Genomic DNA, 20,459 nt, shown 5'->3' with positions numbered 1-20,459 from the left:
ATCTGAGGTCCCCTTGGCTCAGAAGGGGTCCATTCAGTTGGTGGAGGGCTTAGGGTTTTATTTTTTGTTTATACGAGGCATGAGTGGAACTTATAAGTGAATGGGGCAGAGGAGGACATTAAATAAGTAAAGATAAACCACCATTATGTGTATTTTGCTTTGTTGTAAGTGCTGTGGCACTGTAAAGGAAATAAACAGGGTCTCTGACGTCATGGTATTTAGTGGGATGGGAGGTGCAGTAGAAATTATGGACTGGCTTTTCAACTCCTGTTCCAACCCATTTATGGAATCACTTTCTGAACTACAGCTAGAAGGCCTGTTTGAGCTGCAGAGGCAGAGAAGAAAGAAAGAAGAAAGAAAGGACGAGAAAGAAGAAAGGAAAAGAAGGAAGGAAAGAAGGAAGGAAGTGAGGGAGAGAGGGAGAGAGGAGGGAGGGAAGGAAAGAAAAAAGAAAGATGGATGAAAATTACACTTCCCAGCCTCTTGTAGCTAAGGTCTGACTGCCCCCCCATCCCCCGCTTCGTGAGTCTTAGGTGGAGAAAATGAATAGTGTAGCTCTGTGCAGTGGCAGTATTGTAGCCAATGAGGGTTATCCGAGGTGCGATCATTGCTAATTGAAAATGAACAGCACAAGACAGTGGACCTTGTGAGAAGTTGAGATATTTTCACACACCTGGCAACAGAAGCACTAGATTTTTCTAGACAGCTCCGCAGAAGCACTTTGCCTGTTCTCTGGGCTTGTAGGGGCTGAGAGGCAGGTGGTGATAGTGAGCTTTCCACAGAGACACATCAATGGTGTCACTTTGCCCAGCAGCTATTCCTCCCAACTGCAAAGCTTCCCAGCTGCCTTCCCTGTGGTAACTGCCTTCGCTTTGCATCCAGCACTGGATCTTACAGCTGAATATTTTCCAGCTCTTCCCCAAGGGCGAACAGTTTTGCTTCTTCCCCTCCCCCAGAAGCAGAATCTGTGTCAGGGACAGTAGCTGGAGTGTCCTGCCCTGTCCAGATCTTCCTCAGGAGCACACAGTGGAGACAGTGGAAAGAGCTAACACTAGGTCAATGCAGGTTCTCCTTGTGTCTCCGGCCCCCCGGGGCTTTCTCAACCATCTAGCACACAAGCTCACACTCAGACTTAAAGAATTCGCTACATTCTGGCTGTTCTTGTTGTTGTTGTTTGTTTGTTTGTTTTTGAGACAGAGTCTCACTCTGTCGCCCAGGCTGGAGTGCAGTGGCATGATCTCGGCTCACTGTAACCTCTGCCTCCTGGGTTCAAGTGATTCTTCTGCCTCAGCCTCCCGAATAGCTGGGATTACAGGTGTCCGCCACTATGCCTAGCCAATTTTTGTATTTTTAGTAGAGATGGAGTTTCACCATGTTGGCCAGGCTGGTCTTGAACTCCTGACCTTATGATTCGCCCACCTTGGCCTCCCAAAGTCCTGGGATTACAGGCGTGAGCCACTGCACCGGCCTATTCTGGCTGTTTTCTTCCAACCTGCTATTAAGGCTGCTCCCTCTACCCTCCTCTCCACTCTGTGGAGGGTGAAACCATCTGTGCTGCCTGATTCTCCCCGAGGGACCTGTCACTCCTCAGAACTGACTTCACTTGCTTGCCTCACAACCTCAGCTTTCTGATGTGCTCAAAAAAGTTAGCACTGTGAAGATCACACGGCTTTTTCTCCTTGCTAAGGTGGGAGTGACATCTTTGTAAAGCTATCTACATATGAAGTGAAAACAGGATTCCCTGTTTCTGTTTCAAGATCCCACATGCGTGGTCTGAAGTTTAGCTCCCTCCCAGCAAGGGATCAAAGCATCCATGCTGCCAAAAGCTTCGGAAATGAACTATTTGTTAATTCCACGCATCTTTTAAGGGCCTACTATTTGCACATCACTCTATGAAGAGCTGAGATACTGAGATGAGTGAGGCACAATCCTTGTCTTACCCTCGCTCACAGTCCTGGGGCAGTGAAAGCACAGAAACAAGCCTCATAAACCAGAGTCAAGAATGCTGCCCCAGGAGTGGGGAAAACACGGTGGGAACCTGCATCTGAATAAGTAGCACGCAGGGGCATGAGGAGCCAGAGTGATTTGAGGCTTCTTGAATTTTGTGTAAGAGTTTTCTACACGGAGACAGTAAAGAGGCATTCACAGAAAAGCGTTCCATCTATTCCTCACTCTCTGATAAGAATTCCATGTCCTGGCAGGGTTTGCCTGGATCAGAACTCTCTTTCTAGGTCACATGGGCTGACCTGGTCATAGCCACAGTGAGCTCTGTGTCTGCGTCCTGCAGGTGAACCCAGCATTCTGCAAGGCCAGCGGGTTCTGTGGTGGCAGTATTAATCATAGAAACTCCGCTGCATTTGAATAAAATCAGTATTTTTTTCGTGAAAAAGCGTGATGCCAATATCTAATCTGCTTTCTTTCATATTTGTCCTCTCAATATTTGTTTATTTTTATTTTATTTTATTTATGTATTTTTTGTTTGTTTTTTGGTGACAGGGTCTCACTCAGCCCCAGGCTGGAGCTGGAGTGCAGTGACATGATCGCAGCTCACTGCGACCTCTGCCTCCTGGGTTCAAGCAATTCTCCTGCCTCAGCCTCCCGAGTCGCTGAGATTACAGGCACCTGCCACTGTGGCTAATTTTTGTGTTTTTAGTAGAGATGGGGTTTCACCATGTTGGCCAGGCTGGTCTCGAACTCGTGACCTCAAGTGATCTACCTGCCTCAGCCTCCCAAAGTGCTGGGATTACAGGGGTAAGCCACCAGGCCCCACCTGTCCTCTCAGTATTTGTATTAACCTATTTGTTGTTCCTGGAGGGGATGGATGACTGGATATTAGTTTATTTATCGGAACCACTGGGGCGTATGTCAGCACTGGTCTGGAAAGAATGGAGAGGCTTCGCCGCTGCCAAAGCTCTCCTGGTTTGGCTGGATGGTCGACTACATCGGCGCCAAGGCAGGAACGGTGCAGCCCAAACGAGGACTCCCTAGAGTTAGACGCCCAAGAGAACGGGCTCATAAGCCAAAATCTAGTCCTTTTGTGAAAGATGAGCCTGCGGGACGCTGAATTTAAAGAAGAGTTTTAGCAGAAGATGTCGAGTCCCAGGCGTGGGCATCAGTCTGTGAACAAACCCAGGCCCTGAATCTGGCGAGATGGGCAGAACAGGAGGAGGAGCCAGGACCGGAGCTGAGTGCCCAGGTGGGCCAGGGCGGGCAGAGTCCAGCCCCACTGTCCCCGTCACCACCACTGGAGCATCATTTCAGAAAGCCGTGCCCGTCGTCCACACAAACACACACAGACCATGGCTTTCAAAGCAGAACCATGTTGAACGAGAAGAGCACGGTCAGTGCACACGGCGGTCCACGCGCACGGTGCGGTGGGATTGACTTTAATGTATTAAACGTGGTGACACTACACACTGAATGGCAGCTGTCGGAATGTATATAAAAGATGTTTGTGAAAGGCACAAACCTTGTGATTTGAAGAACTAGAGAAAGATCGTTCAGCCATTGAGGTTTACCTTTCTGTGACCTACTAACTCATGAAACAGGTTGACAAAGAGAGGATCAGACTATAAAAGAGGAGGAAAGATGGATCTTGTAGGAAATTCCACACTTTGGTGGAATTTGCTGGCACACCGATGTCCTCCTGCCTTGATATTTAAGGCTCTCCCCCTGGGCAGGAGTCAGTGTACCAGCCTTGCCCTGTACAATTCAATGCTGTGTGCAAACTACACTGCTGGCCAGTTTGTGGTTGCCTTAGCAACCTACTTAAGTCTTTTGCTGTTATTTTGAACTTCTGAATAAGTATGAAGGTAAAATAGTTGTCAACATTTGCTGAATATGATCTATTTATTTTATTTATTTTTTATTTTTTGAGACCGAGTCTTGCTCTGTCGCCCAGGCTGGAGTGCAGTGGCCTGATCTCGGCTCACTGCACCCTCTGCCTCTCAGGTTCAAGCGATTCTCCTGCCTCAGCCTCCCAAGTAGCTGGGATTACAGGTGCCCACCACCACGCCCCACTAAATTTTTTTTGTATTTTTACTAGAGACGGGGTTTCATCATATTAACCAGGTTGGTCTCAAACTTCTGACCTCAACTGATCTGCCCAACTCAGCCTCCCAAAGTGCTGGGATTACAGACATGAGCCACCGCACCTGGCCGCCAGGTATGATCTTAACTATCTTGAAGGTCATTATAAAATAACTTTCCTTAAAAATCACTTTAAGCAAATGTTTTCCTTATTGCAAGTGTTCCTTTGCATCCCATTTCCCTACTGAAGCGTATGAAAAGACATTTTCTCTTGTTTTGTTTCTGAAACTGATATTTCATTGAGAATATTTTTCTTGCAAGGGTGAAAAAATATCACTACAAGTATTACCATCCAATTTTTTATCCTAATATAGTGAAAAATTCAGCCATCTAAGTATTTATGATCATCCCCTTCTCAGTATTTTAATAGCTTGAAAGCAATTTTAAGCAAGTTGGTGCTGGTATCTGGTAGGAAACATTGCCTTCACCAGCGTAGTGCCCACGCTCCCCATCGTCCATCTCTCTCTGTACCAAACACGCATGCTTATGGTAACGGCTGTCCAGAGGCGGCTGTCCTGTGTGGCTGCTCTGGAAATGTGGGTTTCACCATCCTTGAAGAGAATCCCTGCGGGTGAATCATAAGAGGTTGAAGACACAAATTGTCCAGAGTTTAAAGTCACAATTAAAGCATTTTCTTCATAATGAGACTTATCAGTCAGGCTAGAAAGGACACAATTACATAGGATATAAATTATGTTTTCATTGCATATATATAAATTGTGATGTTGTATATCTAGGTAAAAATCCTAAAGCATAGAAGTGAATTTAAGAAGTGTTTTAAATAACAGATAAATGTGCATTTTCCTCAATAATAACCCATTTATTCAGTTTTATACTTATACATTGTTTTTATGCTTTTATTTGATCCTCATCATAAGTCTATGAGGTGGACAAGGAGATATTGTTTGCTCATTTTGCTGATGACAAATTACATGCATATTTAATAAAGATAGAAAAATCCTGAATTCTCCCTTGGCAAAGCCGAGCTATGGATAGATTAAATACATTCTTCACTGCCCCGAAGACCAGATCAAACCCTGCAGCTGTCATTACCCAGACAAGGGAGGCAAAGCCGAGATGATTCTGGCCTGGATTTTGTACACTGTGTCAATCCATTCCCTTTGCTTTGGGAGTGGTGTATTGCTCTGGAAATCCCTGACCCTGTCAGGAGGTGAAATAAAAACAAGCTCCTTGATTTCCAGTTGTGACCTCTGACCGCTAGAGGACAGTATTGTTCTCTGCACAGTTTGCGGAGAACCCAGTCTAGGAGAAATGATGGGACCCCGCAGTCAGTACACCCCACACCTTCCCAGGCTGGGCCTGGGCCATGCGGATCAGGGATGGGATGTGGCTTTGCATCTCCAGTTCCAGATGGCATCTCGTTCCCCAGCCCTGTGCACTCACAGAGCTTTGGCCTCTGCGCTGGGTAGTGTGAGGGGAAAGACGCAGTCTGTTCATTTACACGTTCTGCGTTGGGGTTTCATTGTGTCTTTTCACCCTTGAAGCCTCTTCCTAAGTGATACGCTATCGATGAGTGATTGTTATCATAGGCTCAGAGTTTTTTCAGCCTGATTTGTTTAATCTCTAGAGAAAGGAAAACAGGAGATGATTGCTTTGATCATGCTGTTCGCTATTCTGAAATGTACAAAGGGAGGGGAGAGAGAGAAAAAAATCTCCGCTCCCATAATGAACTATTATATAAAAACTGCTATAAGAAGATACACGGCACAATCCCGAGTGTAACATACTTCACTGTGTTCAACATGCTTCCGTGGGCGTGTGTGGGTGGAAAGACGTTTCCGGTGACTGCCAAACAATCCAGTGTTTCTAGAGATAAAAAGTCTGTAAAAGTTTTCTACTGTGAGGAATGATAGGCTTTGTGGCCTGTGTGATGTGTGCTCTCTGTAGTCCAAATGAAGACAGTAACTACTGATCTGTGAAACCTCTGCAAGAAGACAGGGCTGCTCACGGCCACACGCCCAGTCTCACCGGTGACGCCTTCGCCCTCCTCTGGGTTCCCCGTTTCTCCCTCCTCCGAACTGAGCATCTGTCTCCCTCTGACAAGTACCTTCTGCTACCTTGTGTTTCAGATCAGTTTCTAGAGACACTAGATAGATTTCAATTCTGTGAAGATTTACTACGAATCACACAGTCCTGGGCCACGTGCTAACACGTATTCACGTGATGCTGGCTCCAGAGTTCAGCAGGCTGAGGGCCTCCGACATCCCCCTCGCAGCCACCGCCTGTCCCACAGGTGCTGGCTTCTGTTGCAGACACAGGCTCCCTAGGCAGCCCTATGCTCTGTGCAGCTATGCCTGGAAGCCTTGGGATGTCTCACCAATGCCCTCCGTGTTCCGCTCTGGACACCTGCCCTTCTACGAGTCTCTTCTCTCAAAGCCTCCTTACTCGGCTGCTGTCTGTATTGCAGAAGAGGGCAGCGCCCAGGAGCTGAATCCCAGGAAGCCCATGCTGCTGAGCTCCCGAGGCCTTCAGTAAAGTAGGGTCCCCTCTCTCGCACCCTCGCCCTGCCTCCGCCGCCATTGGCCCAGGGTAAGGACCAGCACATCAAGGCCAAACTCCCTCCCTCGTCTCTCTTTACAGCTCCATGTCTGCGAGAAGCCCTGGCTCATTCTCTTTCAGTTACAGTCTCCTCCCTAGCAGTCGTCTCAGGCACTCTGGGTTCCAGCATGGCCTACGTGAATGAAGCCTTCCTTAAGAGTGAGAGCGCAGGACGTCCGCACTCAGGAAGCTCACGTTCACGGCTGTGCCTCTTCCTACACTCAGTAGAGTAAACTGTGCACAGTAGATGCTGATGAAGTGTTAGGTGAGAGTGGTGACGATAAGTGTGGAAATATGCCTTAATTTTATGGTTACCAACCTGTCATTGACTTCATGTTCATTCTGGCAAGAGCTAAGACAGATACTATTGAGTATTTTAACACAGACTTCACTTACTTGGTTGAACCATAGACAGAATCCATCTTTAATGACCTATTACTGTTACTGAACTGAACTGGTGTCTGCTCTCCCAGTGGGGTGAGGTCAAACATCCACACCGTGGTTGGCAGCAGGAGAAAGGAAGGTATTTATTTGCAGGATGCCAAGCAAGGAGAACTGGGCACTCACACTTGGGACCTGACCTCTCGATGGCTTACAGGTAGCAGTTTTTAAATCTGGAGAAGCAGAGGTTACAGGCAAAGAAGCCAGTTAATACATTGAGGCTATATATTAGTTTGGCCTAAAAAAGTGGGGTGTCATGAAGCAGGGTTCCACAGGTCACAGGTGGATTCAAAGATGTTCGGATTTGCAATCGGGTAAGTAGGCGAAGCTTTGTCTACAAATTGGGGGTCAGGAGAATAGAATGCTGCGCTTGGCCTGTGGGTAGGACTCCCTCCAGGCCCCTCAGGAAGACATTTAGAACAGAGAACAGTGGTTGAAGTTTAGTCCTCAGTTCCCCATTATCGGAGGTCTCTGTGCCAGCAGATCCATTGGGTGGGGGGTCTAGGTTTCTGAAAAACAGCTCACGGATATGTGTTAACATGTTGTCTTTAGCTTCCACAGGGAACCAAACACCCCCTGACTTCAACTCCCTTGGTGATTGTTTTAAGCTGCTATTACCTTCTTGCTGGTCAGGTTGCTCATTTACTCTTCAGGGCTAGCTGGGTGCCTGGAATTCCCCTTGAAGGAACTCAAGATTTTTCTTTCATGCTTGAGGGACCTGCAGGCCCCTAAGAGGGGTCCCTGCTCGGTCTCATTTCTAGTGGTTTGTTGTTAAGAAACCTCTCTAATGAGACCATGAAGTTCTTGAGGTGAAGGCACCAATCTTATATCTCTCCTTTTTTTTAATCTTATTGTTGTTACACACACTCTCCATAAACTCCTTTTTGAGTAACCTGGGTTTCAGCTGCTACTGCTTGTGTTTCTAGTTCAATCCCTCTTGTTTCCCATCTCCAACAATCCTCTCTCAGAGACATCCTTCAAGTCTTTGCTAAAATGTCACCTTCACAAAGACCTTCTCTTACTGTCTTTCGGCAGGCCTCCTCTCCCCCATCTTGGCATCATTTTACCCCCTGGCTCTTATCACCACCTGACATGCCACATATTTTCACCTTGTTTATTGCCAGCACCCACCTACCCCACCACAAAATAAGCTCCATGAGGGAGCTTTTGTCTATTTAGTTCACTACTGTATCCTCAATGTCTACAAAAGTGTCTAGCACATAATCAACACTTCATAAACAGGTGTTGAATAAATAAATCCATCAAGCACTTCACACAGCATTTTCCCCGAAGTAGGCAGTTAGGAAATATTTATTCGGGCTAACACAACTATGTTTTCATCAGTTCGGGAAAGTGGAAGGTCAAGGATCATTTATAGAGGGTACCCCCAGAGCCTAGGGTAGCTCACCAGCTGTTAAAATCTCCAGAGAAGGGATAAATGCAATTTTGGGGGGTTAGCAAAATAAGCAAAGAATGTTTTGATATGAAGTCCTTTGGAATTGGAGTCACAGAAGACCCTGGAACTAGTAGGGCTTCTAGGATAATCGGTGGAGGATTTCAAAACCGTTTGCACTGCAGTTCTCTTTCAGTCGTGTCAGGCTTCCAGACCAAAGATACTTCTACAAATGCAGAACAGCATATTAAGGGAACCTCTGTAACAGCAACAAAACCCCATGGATAGCATGTGATGTCATGATAGTAAAGCTTCATGTTACAAAACACAGAGAGATAGAGGGTGTTTACTGGGATAACACTTTGCAATAGTAACTGTTCTTGATATTTCCTTTTTTTTTTTTCCCCCAACTGGGAGACTAGATATGAATTTTGCATTGCCCAAGTGTTATTCGACACTGCAGAATGCATGTCTCTAACCATGTCATTTTATTTTCTGTATGTTTATGGTTTGACATTGGGGTCTGGCTGAGCCTGGAGGGACTGGCAGTCTGTTAGCCTACTAGTGTCTCTAGTTAGCCAATTCCTAGAGATAGTGAAGGATCCCCGCCTCCAGTGAGAGCCTTTCAAATGCAAATGAACCAATCCAAAGCCCACGCCCCTAACCACCTCCTCTACTGGGGATCTCAAAGTCAGGGGCATGATTCCCCCTGCCCTGATCACCCCAAACCAGGTACCAGACAGTTAGGGACTAGGCCCTGTGCCTAGAGTCTGCTGAAATTACTGAAAGTCTCCACCCTGAGGCTGCTCACCCTGCCTTACCCACTTCTTCCCGTGGAATCCTCTCCCCCGCATTCTCCCCCTGCTCACTCTGCCTCCTGCCTGACCAGGTGCTTCCTGTGTGGCCACACGGTGTGGCGCTCGCTCCTCTTGGCATCTGTGAGCATGAGACTTTTTTTTCAATGGTAGACATCTCCTATCTATTGGTCTTGCCCTATCAAAATTATAACAAAACCTGTGCTTTAAAATAGTAGGGAAGAAAAGAAGTTAATTCTTGGCATTTAAGGGCCTCTGTAGCTACGGGACTGCCATATGAACAAGCAACTACATTCACAACAAAAAAGATTTGAGAGGATGCGCTTTCTAAAATTCGGAGAAGAGGAAAGAAGAGAGATGTGGAGGTCATAGGGTGGGCCTCCAACCCGACCTGTTCGCGCCTCTCTGCTCCCCTTCTCAGGGCTCAGCTTGAGGGAAGAGTTCAGGGGGACTGAATGATGACCTAAGACACCCTAATAACCAACACAGCCAACACCCCTTCTCTCTGCAGTTCTAGCACCTGGCATCCTCAGACATCTTCTCAATACTCATGCAAATTCTGCAGATGAGCAAAATGAGACTGCAAGAGATGAAGACCACATGATGACAGAATGGAGGGTGCTGAGTTATAATAGCGGTATCTGTCATGTGTGGATTGCTTCCTATGGTGTAAGCACAATGATACCACGTGATTTTATCCACTCAACTGCATAGACTGGGATAGCATAACAAGTGAGCACATGGACTCTGAATTCTGCAGTCTAGGTTTAATTCTAATTCTGCTACATAATAGCAAAAGAGTTCATCTTGCTTTAAGTCGTAAGTCGTGGCTCCGAAAAGGATGCCCCAAGTATGGCCTTGACCTGCTGAGTACTTTGAACTAAAGGGCATTGGAAAGCCTCAGAAGCAGCCTCAGAACCCAGTCTCTGACCTTCTCCAGCCCTCCTGTCTCTTGCCCTTCATTCCCCCAAGAAGTGAGTCACAGAAGCCAGAAGTCCTCTTCTTTAAAGTAGATCACAGAAGCTAGAACCTCTTTCCCCAAAGCCAGCCATTAAAAACTAGAATCACTGCTCGAGCTTTCCCTGCCTTTCTGGGTAAGAGCTGGCCATAAAGGAGTTCTCTGGCTTTACTTGCCTGAAAGTAGGTTATAAGACCCTCATTCCAGAAGGGGCCCTGCCCTACCCCCAGGAAGAAGGAACGCCACACAGGGAGGCCAAGAGGAACCCAGACAGACGGATCCAGCTGGGACCCTCCATCTGTCACTGTTCCGTCGCTCCCTCTGTGTCCAGTCACGGCTCTGCAGGGCTACCATTCTTCATCAAATCTAAGCATAGAAATGGGCAGTTTTCCCTTGGGTCTTTAGGTCTTCATTTACAAAGGCTCCCATGTTTTGTAAAACTTTGATTAAACAAATTTGTGTGCTTTTCTCTTGTTAACGTGTCTTTTGTTACATTTATCCCCTTATCCTCTCTCTTTTACAAACGTCCCTAGATTTTGAGGGTAAAATTATCTCACTGTAGTCATATTTCTGTCTTCATATTTCTGTCTTCAGCAGCGGCCCCTTAGGGTGGTGGTACATGCCTGTAATCCCAGGTACTTGTGAGGCTGAGGCACAAGAATCACTAGAACCTAGGAGGAGGACGTTGCAGTGAGCTGGGATTGCACCACTGCACTCCAGCCTGGGCAACAGAACAAGACTGCATCTCAAAAAAAAAAAAAAAAAATTAAATTAAAACAAAATTAAAATTTAGGCCAGGTGCGGTGACTCACACCTGTAATCCCAGCACTTTGGGAGACTGAGGCAGGCAGATCATGAGGTCAGGAGTTTAAGACCAGCCGGGCCAACATGGTGAAACCCTGTTTCTACTAAAATACAAAATTAGCAGGGCATGGTGGTGCATGCCTGTAATCCCAGCTACTGAAGAGGCTGAGGTAGGAGAATCGCTTGAACCCGGGAGGTGGAGGTTGCAGTGAGCCGAGATCATGCCATGGCACTCCAGCCTGGGGGACAGAGCAAGGCTCCCTCCCAAAAAAAAAAAAAAAAAATTAAAACTTAAATACAAAAATAGACGAATTGAACCAGGAAAGGTCTTGCTGTGAATGTGACATTTTGCCATTTCTTTATTACTTATCCCCTGTCTTTTACAAACATCCCTAGATTTTGAGGGTAAAATTATCTCACTGTAGTCATATTTCTGTCTTCATGTTTTATTCACCTCCAGAGTACGTATCACTTTCCAACGTATGGCACGTCGTCTTATATTTTTAGTTTTGTATTCGTTGTCTCCTCTCTCTGGAATACAAGTGCCTGGGGGCAGGGATAGCTGTCATTTGATTCACTGCTATAACATTGGAGTGGAGAAGTGCCCAGGATGCAGTAGATACTCAATAAACGCTACGGACTGAGTGAGTAACTGTGAGAAAGAAGAATTCTACAGTGGAATTAACAGTGCTGTTACCGATTAGTGATTGAAACAGGAATATGTGTGATCTGAGAGGACAGAGAGGAGGAGATGGGTCCGAGACTGAGTCAACAGTTCCCGCCTTGGCCATTCTGTGACTCCCTTAGCCCAGGGTAAGCAGGGAGAATCTAAGGAGGAGAAAGGGGGACATTCATTGAACATGGGCGGTGAGATCGCATGCAGAGACAGAAAGACACACAAACTCACAAAACAACTGGCTTCCAAGCATTGCTTTTTCTGATACTCCCATAAATTCAGTGTAACATTAATAACTGTCATCCCTACTGTGATGGATCAAGCTTCAAATAATAGGACACACGTGCTGACCAAATTATATTTCTGGGAAATAGTGGGTTTAAAACTTTTTCAGGCCAGGTGCAGTGGCTCATGCCTCTAATCCCAACACTTTGGGAGGCCAAGGCGGGTGGATCACCTGAGGTCAGAAGTTTGAGACCAGCCTGGCCAACATGGTGAAACCCTGTCTCTACTAAAAATACAAAAAATTAGCCAGGCTTGGTGGTGGGCACCTGTAATCCCAGCTACTCGGGAGGCTGAGGCAGGAGAATCACTTGAATCCAGGAGGCGGAGGTTGCAGTGAGCCGAGATCGCCTCACTGCACTCCATCCTGGGCAACAGGAAACTCCATTTCCAAAAAAAAAAAAGAAAGAAAAAAAGTTTTTTTCAAAAGAAATCTCTTTTTGTTTGAATATCAAGACTTTTATTAGTAATTGAAGAGCAATTATTCTTCAATAGCAATTTTAGGTGTTTTATGAGTTTAAACAATGTGCTCTCAAGTTTTTATTGACTGAGTGCTCTGTTCTTTATTTCCAATTAGGGTAGAATTGTACATCTGATTGTGATCAGTGATCAATGATACGTTTCATAAAATCAGCAGTGCTCAATGTTAGGAGGATTCTACATATCATTTCATCTGTTCCTTCTGTCTTTGGCTACAATAAAAAATTGAGTAAAAGGGGTGTGTGTAAGAAGAAAATAAAATACTTATTAGGTCTTCTTTTCTTATTTGAAATCTTTAAATTAATCGAATCCACAGCCATCCAAACTAGCATATTCTATGTCCCTAGATTCTCAGAAGAAGGAATCTGAGGAAAGCAAAACAAAAGTTAAAGAACATCAAGTTCTTACATTTTATCAGTTGGTTGGATTCACATGAGTATTCACATGTGCCATTGGAGTGAAATAGTGAGGAAGGTGTTGCTTAATCTGTGTGGAATCCATATAAACTTTGTGGGTCATTAAAATAATAGTGGGCCTTTAAACTTGAATAGATGGTGCATCCTTTTCACAAACTCTGATAAAAGCACTGTCTGTCCCTTTTAGCAGGGCAAGCAATTGTAGAAGACAGCAGGGAAACACAAGCTCAATCAGTTTTCTTTGTTGTTCGAGATTATTTTCTGAAAGTGTTTAAGTTGCTTTCCTTTAATAAAGAAAATCTCATGCTAAAAAACGTGAGCATTTGGCATGTCTTTCTCAGAGGACTTGGAAAACAAGTTCCCCACCACAGCATATACCTGGAGTGTTGAATCCCAAATTTGTTAATTTACAGACTTGAGGATTTAAATGATAAAACTGCAGACCTTCCTATGGAATTGAATTCTTTGTAAAACATCCCACAGGGGGTGTGGATTTAACTCTGACTGCTTCCTCTGCATTTATAGCCTGGAGAGTTCAACAGCAAAACCTGAACAGGAAAACCAGGGCTCCCAACTGCGAAATGTAGGAAGTCACAAGTCATCATCTTCGGCAAAGTGAGAGGGAAATTCTCAGAAAGCGTTCAACAGTGACTTTCTTCTCACCACAGCTTAGGGCCATTGACAGATTTCTGTGCCTGGCCACAGTTCACCTGGGGAGGAGACAATTCTGGCTGACTAGCCACCATGGGAGGCATTCATCCTGTAGATGTTCTGGAAGGTGATAGATCTTCAGTTTCAGCATCACACAAAACCGGCTAGAGGCAAATTTGTAAGGAGACATTCACTGCTTGAGATGTGACTTTCTATCTGTAGACAGAGAAACCAGATTTTTCTATAGCTGTAATAAATGCCCTTTATCAAGAAAGTGGCTAGCCCATTATAGACTCATTGGAAGAGACAAAGAATTTTTAAAAAGAGAAACATGAAGAAAAAAATATATAGGTCAGAAATATCATCCTGGATACTGTGTTCGCCAGTTCCTAGAGACGGGGGATTTTGGTCAACACCAGAAACAAATTCACGTAACTTGTAGCTTGCTTGTGTGTGTGTCCACACAGTGCAAGACGTGCCTCCAGTGTTGGTGTGTGGGCTGGTTCCATTTTCCCATCATTAGACTTCTTGTGGTTGCAGAAGGGACGAGTGAACTGGGTGTCCAGCGTCTTCGGCTTGGGGGGCAGCTTCCACTTTGATATTTTGCTTCCCATGTCCCCAGAGTGTGAACCTGTCCTCACTTTTCCATGGGACGGTGGCCGTGTGTGTGTGTGTGTTTGTGTGTGTGTGTGTGTTCCTCCTGGTCACCTTACAAGCCTGGGAAACAGTCCCACTAACAGTGATAACAGCGCTGTCACTGGCACAGGACAGGAGCATCCTACCAAATTCTCCCAAGACACTTTTGAAGGTCACTAGGTGTGTGTGTGTGACAGAGAAAGGGATGAGGGGAGCAGTGGGTTTCATTGTCCAGTCAGATACCTGCAGACCTCCACCTGGCACGTTTCGCTAATTCTACCACGTGCCAGGAGCCGTGACCCTTTCTTCCCACCCCAGACTCGCTGCAAGGCCCTGACGGCCTCATCCTGCAAAAGCAAATAAAAGGTCATTCTGTGGAGAAGTGAGGAGCATGTCGCTTTCGTGGTTCTGTGTTCCTTTCTGTTGGCTAGTGCAATCTCAAGTCGCCGGGTTTTTTTTCTTTTTTCTTTAAAGCTGTCCGTCTCCCAGGACCAAGTCTGTGGATGTGGGGTGGGGACGGAGCTGAAAGGCGGGCGCCTTGCTGTGCTCAGGTGCACGACGCCTCCCACCCGTATGACGAAGGCTTTGTTCACAGCGGCTTCAGCTGCCTGAGTCCTTCTTCCCTCACACTGGGCTCCTTTACATGAACAGATCTCTGGGGGCCTCAACAGTAAGCCAGTCACACAGGTCCATGTTTAACGCTCAGCCGGGAGCCCATGTTAACATACGTGTTTATACTGCCTGTGTGTGTGTGTGCGCGCATGGACACACAGCAGTGTTACTTAGTGATGGCTGCTCATTGAAATCACCCACCCAGTTTCCAAAACATATGAACACCTGGACCTCGCCCGTGACCATGTGAAACAGTCTCCAAGCAGTGGGTCTCACACACCTGTTGTTTTTAAACTCTCCGCAGACCATTCTGATGCGTGGTGAAGGCCAAGAACCGTAGTGTGTACATTTGGTTTAGGGTAGGGCTGTGCCCAGCACTGTTTGAAAGCGCTCAGGTAATGCAGGGTGCATGCAGGGCTGCGACCGCAGGCCTGGGCTGCTGTTGAACTAGGTACCCACCGGACAGCTCAGGCCAGCTCTGGGGCACACGATGAAGCTAAGCCTTGTGGGACATTTACCACATTCCTGCATAACAGAACGTATTTTCATGGTTCTCTCCTCAGGCTCTGTCAAAATCCTTTGTGGAGCTCCAGCAAACCCTGAGTTTCTGATTGCAAAAGCCTGGGACAAAGTTTGCAGATCTCTTAACTTCTTTAAGTTCTACTGCCTTGATTCTACGTGTCACAGGTTACACGTGCCACATTAATGCATTAGGTAAATTATAATTAGTCAGCTGATTGGGGAGAAGTTCTTTCAAGGTCGTGGGTATAAACATTATCTTCCACATAGAGTGGAGAATACTTTTAAACCTAGTAGGTAGTGGTGAAAACAGTAAAGAAAAAAAATAAAGTTCGGAGTGTTCTTATTGGAAGATGAGAATAACATGGTAAGTGAAACACAGATGCAAGCTTGTGATATCTGTTCTGAGTGGAGCACAATTATTGCAGGGGTAGGCAATGCCAAGCAAGTGCAAGGAGAACAACGAGAGGGATGCTGAGGACACAGAGTGAGCTGCGAGGCTGAAGACACAGGGAAATGCCGTCCCCGGCAGGCCTGGTACTTAAAGTAGGTTTAAGGTATTGCTGATGTAGAGAAAAGGAATTCTCTGTAAATGACATCAATAAAGATATGTTCCATGGTACACTGATATGGCACAAAACTTAGAATACAAACTAGATGAGAAGCAGAATTTGGGTGAAGGAAAACAATGAGGAATCCTGACTAAACCAGAATGGAGATTAATCCTTTAATTAAACTCGACATAGTGGGTGCAGTGGCTCACACCCGTGGAGGCTGAGGTGGGAGGACCACGCAAGCCCTGGAGTTGTAGACCAGCCTGGCCAACATGGTGAAATCCCATCTCTACTAAAAATACAAAAATTAGCTGGGCGTGATGGCACATGCCTGTAGTCCTAGCTACTCAAGAGGCTGAGGCAGGAGAATGGCTTGAACCCGGGAGGCAGAGGTTGCAGTGAGCCAAGATCACACCATTGCACTCCAGCCTGGCGACAGAGTGAGACTCCATCTCAAAAAAAAAAAAAAAAAAAAAAAAACAAAAATGCCTGTAGCCCCAGCTACTTGGGAGGCTAAGGCAGGAGGATCACTTGAACCCGGGAGGTGGAGGCTGCAGTGAGCAGAGACTGCGCCACTGCACTCCAGCCTAGGTGAGCCTGTCTCAAAAAATAATTAATTATACTTGACTAAAGATTGTTCCTCAATATGGAGAAATTGGAAATTTAAATAAAAATTTCACAGTGTTAGCCTTGCTTGCTGTTTATGGCATATTGAGGTAAATTGTACAATAAATTGGAGATAGCCCCTATTCCAAAGTGTAGTTTGACCATTTTCACAAATATCTCTATTGGCTCCACAAGGCAATGAGTTAAAGTCCCTCCAAGTGTTGCTAACATGATTTGTCAGGACTAGATAGGCCCCTGGTGACCATTGGTGCAATTCTAGCAGACAGAGTGGGAGAAGCTATGAAATCAGCCTCTCTTCCTGAAGTTTCACTCTGATTAATTTCACTCTGATTATGTTCCCACTAGATTTTTAAAAATCATAATGTACCTCCCTTGTTATTCACTTTATTTATATTTTTTAAAAAGTGCTAAAAACATGCGTAGGTGAATGTTACAGATCATACCGCTACCACCCAAGATACACTGTCTGAGTCTGTGATGATTTCTGCATTCACAAACGTCAAAAATCAGTGCAGTGACATGTCAGCTGTCATTCTTGATCACACACACAAACTCAGGTGTCGTATTGGAAGCCGGAGAATGTCTAATATGGACTTGAAATGGCATCTTTTAAAATTGCTCTTACAAAAGGAAGAAAATTCCAGAAGTCATTCTTGAAATTTTTTATTTCTAAATATCGATGCTTTAAAATCATTAGAAGAAACTCAGTATTTTGAGAAGAGTTAAATGGGAAAGTCATCCCCACAGCGATGGCCATTTATTATGAGCACTCTGCAAGAGAAGCCCAGAAGGAGGTTCTTACGTCATCAGTGTCCCACAGGCGACAGACTGCATTGTAATGGATCGGGGAAGGGAGGGGATGGAATAGACAAAGTATATGGATAAGCACTGGCATGATTTAGACATAATACATTGTCAGGATAGTCTGTGGGCTCGCCTATGGAGGAGGTAGGAAAACCACCGTTTATCTTTATTATTTAGTATAGACACTTAGACTTGCAATTAGCTATTATACATAAAAACTCAATATGGCTTTCCATAATTGAAAGATTGGAAAATTGAAGAGACAGCAGGGATTACAAAAGTTATATGGGTAAAATGAGATTGCAATCTGGATGGTTCAAAGTTTTCTAAGTTTTATTCATATGTGTATATATATATATATACATATCTTTTTTTTTTTTTTTTGAGATAGAGTCTTGCTTTGTCCTCCAGACTGGAGTGCAGTGGTGTGATCTTGGCTCACTGCAACTCCTGCCTCCTGGTTTCAAGCAATCCTCCTACCTCAGTCTCTCGAGTAGCTGGGATTACAGGCACCCGCCACCACGCCCAGCTAATTTTTGCATTTTAGTAGAGACGGGGTTTCACCACGTTGGCCAGGCTGGTCTCGAACTCCCGACCTCAGGTGGTCTGCCCACCTCGGCCTCCCAAAGTGCTGGGATTACAGGCATGAGCCACTGTGCCCGGTCTATTCTTATATTTCTTTATTATGGCATCATTTTAGCATTTCAAAAGCAATGGCTAAATATTTGGGGAAGGATCAGGAGAAATTTTACCTTACTCATAGACTGTAGAGTATAAAATATATCCATTTTTTATGTTTTGAAGTTGAAATATCAGTGGAAAGGCCATTCTCAGGTTCGTGGTGGAAGGTGCAGTGGGGAACCTTCTCCCTTGATGACCTTCATGGAGCCCGGATGGATCAGACCACACTGTCCACCCTGGATTCCATGAGCAGCTGGTCTGGTCCTCTGGGGCCAGGCTGGTCTAGCCTCTCTCACCCTGATACCATGACTGCACTACCCTTGGAAGGAAGGAAGTGCTGTTCCTAGGTCAGGGCACTCCACAATCTACTAAAGGGCACCTAAACATCATTTGACGCCCCCAAACCAGGATTCTAATGGAGATCATTGTTATGCATAAGAAAATATGAAATTCGGCCAGGTGCAGTGGCTCATGCCTATAATCCCAGCACTTTGGGAGGCTGAGGCAAGTGGATTGCCTGAAGTCAAGAGTTCGAGACCACCTGGCCAACACAGTGAAGCCCTATCTCTACTAAAAATACAAAAATTAGCCAGGCATGGTGGTGGGTGCTTATAGTCTCATCTACTCAGGAGGTTGAGGCAGGAAAATCACTGGAACCCCAGAGGAGGTGGAGGTTGCAGTGAGCTGAGATCTTGCCACTGCACTCCAGCCTGGGTGACAAGAGTGAAATTCTGTCTCAAAAAATAAACAAATAAATAAATAGAAAATATATATTTCATTACAATAAAGCACTATATCTACTCAGTAATGTGTCATATAGGTATACACCTTCAAATATATAGCTATCATTTACAGTGCATTAAATGAACAGTGAATGTCTTGGGAAAAGAGAGTTTGGAGAAATCCCAGAAGCAAGGAAAGATCAATTGGAAAGGAGTGAAAAGAAGGTGTCCAGCTCCCTGTCCAACACGTGTACTGGAGCAGCAATAGGCTGGGCTAAGTCAGGGCTTCAGAGTGGAATAAGTCTTTGCAATAAAGACGGTGACCCTAGGCTGTGTATATTACAGGGAAGTGATTACTGAGTATTTTCTGTGTTCAGGAATAGGACTCGGTGCTGGAAGGCAGTGGTAAGCAAACTCCTCAGGGACGCTGAGGAGTGCAGCTTCCTTAGAGAAGACAAACAGTAAATGAATAATTACAAATTAATTATGAATAGGCACAGTACTAAGAAGACATACTAGGCATTCGATTGGTAACAGAGGACCTAATCAAATCCAGAGGCCAGCAACGTTTTTTGGAACTGAAATGTGAAGAATAAATAGAAGTTAGTAAGATCTAAAGAAGAGCAAAGAGCATTCTTGGTGGACGGAACCACGTGTGTGAAGGTCAGTAAGTGGGAAGGGTTCCCCACATGCAGGCAAAGGGGTGCAGCCTGGTATGGCTGGAGGAGGAAACTCACGCATGTCAGACTCTAAGCCCTGGGATACAGTCACGTGAGTTACAAGCACCTTAAATTTAATGCCAATTTAAGTGTCCTTGAAGCTGGTCATCTTACTTCTGGGCTAAAGTGAGGTTCTGAAGAAAGGCATCTTTATTTCATCAAAGATGAATGTCAGGATAACTGACAACATTATCTTAGCAGGCTGGGTCAAGGACATTTCAGATAGATCAAAGCACAAAGCAGCAATTTAAATTACTCTAATTTTCTTTATGTTGTTATTTGATCTATGCTTAAGGACTCTGAGGAATGTAGTTTCCTTCAGATCTCTTAACAGACTGTGATGTTGATCACGGTTATTCTGGTTGCAAGGGACAGAAATCCCATTAAAACTTGCTATAACAAACCAGTCAACTAAAAAAGGAACATGTTGCCTCACATTATTTGAGAAGTCCCAGATACCCAAATCAAATGCTGTTGTGCGGACCTCGTCTTTATGCCTCAGCTCTGGTTTTCAAGATGTGAACTTCACTCTAGGACACGTTCCTGACATGGTGGCAAGAAGTTTTTCACTTCCCCAAGCTCACCTCATAGCAGTTTAGCAGCCCTGTAGGAAAGGAAGCTCATTGTTTTCTCAAAGGTTCCACTAACATCCTGTGGTCAACTCTCCCCTGAACACCTTGGGTCATGTGACCATCCTTAAACTAATCACCGAAGCCAGAGGTCTGGGATATGCCAATGGTCCAGACCAGGATTAACCAGAGCCTGAGCTGGCATCAGCATCCCCAAAACTGCACGGTCTGGAAGTGAAGAGGAATGCTATGGCTTGCTGAAGAAAATCAAGACGCTGTTATCAAAGGAAGTGATGGAATAGGGGCAACAAAAGAAACAGACCTTCTCGATACAAACTGAATCTTTTTTTTCAATCATTGAGAAGTTAGTCTGTTTAGGGTGATTGGATTTAGTCTGGCTTTACCCACAGTTAATCATACCAGTTTGCTACTTTAAACTTAATGAAAAATCT

At 45.2% G+C, this 20,459-nt stretch overlaps 1 non-coding gene across 1 annotated transcript; it reads left to right on the top strand.

Annotated features, from left to right (window-relative positions):
* Positions 1 to 553: 553 nt before the first annotated feature.
* On the top strand, positions 554 to 701 carry LOC112625676. Its single transcript, XR_003119738.1, has one exon. It is a non-coding gene; the product is annotated as a U4 spliceosomal RNA (small nuclear RNA).
* The last annotated feature ends 19,758 nt before the right edge of the window (positions 702 to 20,459 follow it).

The sequence above is a fragment of the Theropithecus gelada genome, chromosome 5 (assembly GCF_003255815.1).
Source record: "Theropithecus gelada isolate Dixy chromosome 5, Tgel_1.0, whole genome shotgun sequence".
Taxonomy (NCBI): Eukaryota; Metazoa; Chordata; class Mammalia; order Primates; family Cercopithecidae; genus Theropithecus; species Theropithecus gelada.
This window is presented reverse-complemented; position numbering and strand designations above follow the sequence as displayed.